Here is a 6,035-nt window from a genome sequence, read left to right on the forward strand (position 1 = left end):
GCTTCCAATGCCGAGAATTTGGTCACATAACCAGAAACTGTCAGGGACTTGACAGGTCGAAGCTATGCAGACGATGTGGAGCAGAGGGGCATAATGCCACGCAATGCCAGAACCCGGAGAAATGTATGGTCTTGTTACGAGCCAGGGCCGCGAGCAGCACGAGTGGCCGGCGAAGGGTTATTACCCTAGGAATATGATATAAATTTGTTAGTTAAGGAACGCGGACGAACCCAATGCGAAATTGGGGAGCCGCTAGGATTACTGACAGCGAGGACGAACCTGACGCGAAGTCAGGGAGCCTCTAGGAATGGAGTCAAACGCAGACGAACCCGATGCAAAACCGGGGAGCTGCTAGGATGTTGTATAATAGCACAGACGAACCTGATGCGAAATCAGGGAGCTGTTAGGATGCGGACGAACCCAATGCAAAACTGGGGAGCCGCTAGGTTAGATAAATCTCTGTTCGGACAATTGGAATGTCGCGAAAGAACCTGATGGTTAATCAGGGAATTGTTAGGATAATTAGTAAGCCTCGTAACTAGTATAATTTAATTGATACAATCCGAGCGGTAAGATTGTATCATGTGGGGACGTTCAATTACTTGGTTAGGATATTGGACGATAATTATGGGTTTAATGAATTTGAGTTAATTATCAAAGAAGACAAATATATTCTTACTATAGAGTTTCGTTCTACAAGTGTACTTGTGTCGCGAATGAACTGAATTTAGAATAGGAAAGAAATTGAAAGGTGATATTACCTAAGCTAAGACGCACGGTGTTGACGCACTGGCAATGCGGGGGACTCGGAGCAACCTTGTCACTGCCTAACAGATTTTAGACCGAACTCGCGGAATCTGTACGGTTAAACTTTGATTCAAAAGGAACGAACGTCCGATCTCACTGGTAGTTGACTTCCGAGATGCAGCACGACGCGACACTATTCGTGATTACGACAGTACTAGCCCACGAGAGTAGAAATGTAAGGGCTTATATAGCCCTGCAATGACGGGTGGTACTTGTCAGTACCCTTCAAGTGAACATTCGTATTTTGTCAACGACCAGTTGGTCGTGCGTACGTTTGGGCCCTAAACTAACCTAAACAGTTATGTATGTTTATCTGGAGAAAAACTCTGTTCGTTTATCTAGGACGGTTCCTGCCAGAGATGATATTGAACACCTGTTCGTCATCCGTAACATCTCCCCACCAAGAAGAAACATCGCGGTTCCCGTGATGCTTTCTCATCAGGAAGGAAACGTCCTAGATACAATAGACTTTAAGAAAAAAAAGAAAAAAGTGGAGAGAAAAAAAAATAAACTGAAGAGAAAAAATTTTTAACGAGTGTAGTGTAGGTGTAAGTGTACTTATTGCTAGGTGGTGCTCAGGTAGAGACTGCTGTCGGTGGAGGTAGTCCTGCTCCTTAGAAGATCGTTATGCATGGTTTCCATTTGCTGCTATATTACGGATTCGGACTATATTTGTTATTAGTTCCGATAAATAGTCTCCATATGTCTTCAAAATTGTACCGGTTGGAAATGAGGTTGACTCTCGAGCCTGTTTACCAAAAATTAATTCATATGGTGTGAAGTTGGTAGCTTCATGAACAGACGTGTTATAAGAAAACATTGCAAACGGAATTAATAAATCCCAATCCTCGTAGTTCTCCATATAGTGTTTGAGGTATTCTGTAAGAACAATATGGCTTCGCTCCAATGATCCATTAGTTTGTGGTCGGTATCCGGAGGTGGTGATTTGTTTAATCTTGAATATTTCTGACAGATTTGTCATAAGAGTTCCAATAAAGCTGGTTCCCTTATCCGTGAGTATGGCTCGAGGTGTCCCATATATTGCAATAAAATGCCGTGCAAAAGCATCTGCGATGGTAGTGGCTCGGATATTAGGTATCGCTACTGCAATACAATATTTGGTTAGATTGTCCTGCATGGTGAGAATGTATCGGTTCCCTCCAGGTGTAATTGGTAATGGTCCAACGGTATCTAATGAAATTTTTTCAAATGCGTCCAACGGTGTGTCGGTGATCAACATAGGTTGTCGAGTTTTCGTTCTGACTAATTTTTGCTCCTGACAACTTTTACATTTTCGGATGTAATCCTGAATTTCGTTGCGCATGTGCGGCCAATGAAATCTTGATCGAATGCGATTGTAGGTTTTTGTAACTCCTTTATGCCCTCCTATTAGGCTATCATGTGCTTCATGGATGATTTCTTGCCTGTCTTCTACGGAAGGTGTAGTAATAACACAGTTACATATTGTAATTTGATAAGTTGAATCTGTAAAGACTTCTTTTAATGCTTTGAAAAGTTCATCAGGCGATGATTTATGATGATCTCCGGTGGCGGATATTCGAAAAGATTTGCTCCTATTTTGTTCTAAAGCAGATTGAAGAGTTTTCAATCCATTAATTATATCCAATCCTTTTGGTTTATCATAGAAGTTATCGGAAATTACAATGCTGAAGGTTTTAAATAACCCATTGTTTGAAATTATGACCTGTCCCTTTTTCGGTCGTGCAGCTAAAAGTTCCTGCTTATTTATCAATCCTGTGTCCAGTAACAGTTTTCCTACGGGGGTTATTAGGTTGCGATCAGCTGATATGAAATGTACATAATGGTCTTCCTTTGCGGTAAGGGTGTTTGAAGAAATGCTAATCCTCTGTTTCGGTTCCGGCGGCGCTTCCAGGTCAGTTTCGGTAGAAGAACCATCGGTATCGGCGTCAAAGAATGGGTAAGGGTCGGCTGTGCGATCAGGCAGTTGCCGCGCCCTTGCTTCGCGTATTATATTGTTTGGAAATCGAATTACGTTGCGTTGCAAAATTTCACCTATTTCGGGAAATGGTACCTGCGGTATGTTGGGTACATCCTTCTGTAAATTGTTCCTATTCTCTATAACGGTGTTTTCCAGTGGCTCCTCAAACGAAATTAAATCACCAGATAAGGTCGTATGCTTATCCGTAGAAAAAATTTCTGTGGAGTTTGCTGCGGGCAAAAAATGGTGTGCGTTGTCCTGATCTTCGTCTGGCATCACTATCTCTTTAGATAAACTCGGAAGAGTTCTATTTATGTTAATAATTGCTGAGTGTTGAACCTTCCCCAGGGCGGGTTGTTCCGTCTCATCTGAACTGCTGCTTGTTTGTTGATATTTCGGCCGTTTTTCTCGGTCTCGATGTAGTTGTCTGACGCGTTGTCCTATTGAACCAGCGTCGACAGCTGTTTTCGGTATTTGGATTTTAAAATCGGGGTCTTTGAGTTCCCTCGGGGTGAGTGGTAAACAGATGGAAGTAGGATTACGTGACAATGCATCAGCATTCTTATTTGTTTTTCCAGATTTATGGACGACCTGATAATCATATTCTAATAGTCGGAGCTTCCATTTCATGAGTCTTGATGTCGGATCTTTCACAGAATGCAGCCAAACTAATGGTCGATGATCTGTAACCAATGTGAATTTTGTTCCGTACACATACGGTCGGAAATATTTGACGGCGTATACCATTGCTAAACATTCTTTTTCCGTGGCTGAATAATTTCTCTCTGCTTTGTTGAGGCTGCGCGATGCATAAGCGATCGGCAGATCATTTCCTATTTCGCCTTGACTAAGCACGGCTCCAACGGCATATTCGGAGGCGTCTGTTGTAACGACGAATGGTTTGCTAAAATCTGGATATTGTAAAATAGGCTCTCGACAGAGTTCTTCACGTAACTGCTTAAAACTGTTTTCCTGTTCTTCAGTCCATTTGAATTTTTTGCCCTTTCCTAGAAGGTCAATTAAAGATTTTGCTTTTGTAGTGAAATCTGGTACGAATCTTCGGTAATATCCTACTAAACCCAAAAACTGTTGTATATTTTTCTGTGAGGTAGGCGTTGGGAAATCCTTGACAGCCTTTAATTTTCGGGGATCAGGTTTTACTCCCTGTCTTGAAATAATATGTCCAAGGTATGCAACTTCTTTTCGTAAGAATTCGCATTTATTGGTTTGAAGAGTTAAACCATGTTCTCGCAAACGGTTTAATAATTTCCTGACTTTAATGTTGTGTTCGTGTAATGACGCAGCGTAAACCACGATATCATCCAGGTAAATGAAAACGTCCGTTCCCTGGAGTCCAGTTAATACCTGATCCATGAGGCGTTGAAAAGTAGGTGGTGCATTTTTCAAACCAAACGGCATTCGTGAAAATTCATAATGTCCATTAGGGGTGGTGAATGCTGTCTTCTGTCTGTCTTTCGGATCCATTTCTATTTGGTGGAACCCACTAGCAAGATCGAAAACGGAGAAGTATTTGGCTCCTCCGAGACGATCCAATATTTCCGTAATTTGAGGCAGTGGATATTTATCGGAAATGGTCTTCTCGTTAAGCGCACGAAAATCTATTACCATGCGCCAACGTTTGTTTCCTTGCGCGTCTGGTTTTTTGGGTACAATCCACAAGGGTGAATTGTACGGAGATTTCGACGGAGTAATAATACCATCGGATAATAAGCCATTGATTTGCTTTTTTATTTCCTCTTGGTGTACAGGAGGGTAGCGATACTGTCTCGTGTTAATCGGAATCTCATCAGTTGTATGTAAGGAGTGCTTGAAATCAGATGCCTTCCCTAATTTATCTCCGGGGAGATAAAATCGATCGGGAAATTCCTTTATCAATGCGGTGATGCTACACCGTTCTTCTTTGTTCAGGTGACTCAAATTTAGCGTTTCGGAGATTCCCTGTATCCTATCTTCTCTAGTTTTGAAATTACAATGTTGACGTACCTCTGAATAAATATCTTCATCTGATGTGCTCAAAATGTCGTAAGGTTCCACGATTTGTGGCTCTATTTCTACGTCTATGTCTTCCTCGCTAGTGTTGGTTGCCATAACATGACATTTTCCTCCGTCGTTCAGGACGGCGGCTTCTCCTATGTAGAGTTGTTTGTGCGTTTTTATGCGTGGTAAATAGCCTTCTTTTATCCTTGGATTAGCTATTCTTATGGCAATCTGTTGAGATGTTCGGGCATCGATGCGATGTTTGGTCCGTACATCTGAGTCCTGCTGGTAATTTGAAAATCGAATAGGCCTGATGGGCTTATTTTTTAATACCAGTGTCCCATGGTAATAAGAAATTTCTGCTTCTTCCTGTTTTAAAAATGGGCTTCCTATAAGTCCATCTGCTTCTATTGCAAGGCGCTTCACTACGTAGAAAAACGCAGGAGCTTCGTGTATGTGAAGTATCGTAGTTCCTAGAGTGCGAATTGGATTTGTAGTAAGACCAGTTATTTCAATTTCTTCGCGTGAAACAATTTCTGCTCCTTCTCCTAAAACGTCAAGAACTACTAAATTTACGGATGCTCCACCATCAATTAGAAATTCTCCCGTGCCTGATTCCAGTTCTGGGATTTTGATTTTGATTCGTGGTGCTGGAGCTTCCTTGATGAGGGTTTTTCCTCGAAGCGGACAGTTCTTTGGCGAACTTCTTTGTTTTCGCTCATCGTGTCGCCTGTACGGTGAGCGCGATCGAAGTTTAAAGATTTGTTCGATTCCACGGACGAATCTCGCGAATCTCTTTGGAATCGCGGACTACGCGGTCGATTCTTGCAGAATTTTCCATCGTGTCCGGATGTTCCGCAATGCCAACAATACGATTTTGACATGCGATTCCTATCGGAATTTTTAAAAATTGTATACCGTTTCTCTCCGTCTCTCACAATTGACGAATCCGAACGGTTGGAGGGGGAACCGGAGGGGCTCCTGTGACGCAAGGTCCAGGCAGACGCTCGTCCTTCTCTTTCCTCCTCAAAACCAGATGGTCTCGTGCGTTGATCCCTGTGTCGGTCATATTTGCTTGGAGATAAGGGATATGACACTTCACGATCGCGGTAGCGAGAGTCCTGGTCATATGAATCTCGGCGGGACCACCTTGATGGTGATTCACTCCGAGGCGACTGTCGTCGATTCCTTAATCTTTTATCTATCTGTAGCACGGCGTCGTAAGCATCCTCCAGATTTTTTATATCCTTCAAGATAGCCGACACCTTCA

This window comes from Lasioglossum baleicum, unplaced genomic scaffold, assembly GCF_051020765.1.
Source record: "Lasioglossum baleicum unplaced genomic scaffold, iyLasBale1 scaffold0088, whole genome shotgun sequence".
Classification (NCBI taxonomy): domain Eukaryota; kingdom Metazoa; phylum Arthropoda; class Insecta; order Hymenoptera; family Halictidae; genus Lasioglossum; species Lasioglossum baleicum.